Raw genomic sequence first — 801 nt, 5'->3', positions numbered from 1 at the left:
GTTGTGTTAAAGCCCTTGACTGTTTCCACATGTTGTTGTGTTACAGCCCTAGACTGTTTCCACATGTTGTTGTGTTACAGCCCTAGACTGTTTCCACGTTGTTGTGTTACAGCCCTAGACTGTTTCCACATGTTGTTGTGTTACAGCCCTAGACTGTTTCCATGTTGTTGTGTTACAGACCTAGACTGTTTCCACATGTTGTTGTGTTACAGCCCTAGACTGTTTCCACATGTTGTTGTGTTACAGCCCTAGACTGTTTCCACGTTGTTGTGTTACAGCCCTAGACTGTTTCCACATGTTGTTGTGTTACAGCCCTAGACTGTTTCCACATGTTGTTGTGTTACAGCCCTAGACTGTTTCCACATGTTGTTGTGTTACAGCCCTAGACTGTTTCCACATTGTTGTGTTACAGCCCTAGACTGTTTCCACATGTTGTTGTGTTACAGCCCTAGACTGTTTCCACATGTTGTTGTGTTACAGCCCTAGACTGTTTCCACATGTTGTTGTGTTACAGCCCTAGACTGTTTCCACATGTTGTTGTGTTACAGCCCTAGACTGTTTCCACATGTTGTTGTGTTACAGCCCTAGACTGTTTCCATGTTGTTGTGTTACAGCCCTAGACTGTTTCCACATGTTGTTGTGTTACAGCCCTAGACTGTTTCCACGTTGTTGTGTTACAGCCCTAGACTGTTTCCATGTTGTTGTGTTACAGCCCTAGACTGTTTCCACATGTTGTTGTGTTACAGCCCTAGACTGTTTCCACGTTGTTGTGTTACAGCCCTAGACTGTTTCCACATGTTG

The sequence above is a fragment of the Oncorhynchus masou genome, chromosome 9 (genome assembly GCF_036934945.1).
Source record: "Oncorhynchus masou masou isolate Uvic2021 chromosome 9, UVic_Omas_1.1, whole genome shotgun sequence".
In the NCBI taxonomy this organism is placed as follows: domain Eukaryota; kingdom Metazoa; phylum Chordata; class Actinopteri; order Salmoniformes; family Salmonidae; genus Oncorhynchus; species Oncorhynchus masou.
This window is presented reverse-complemented; position numbering follows the sequence as displayed.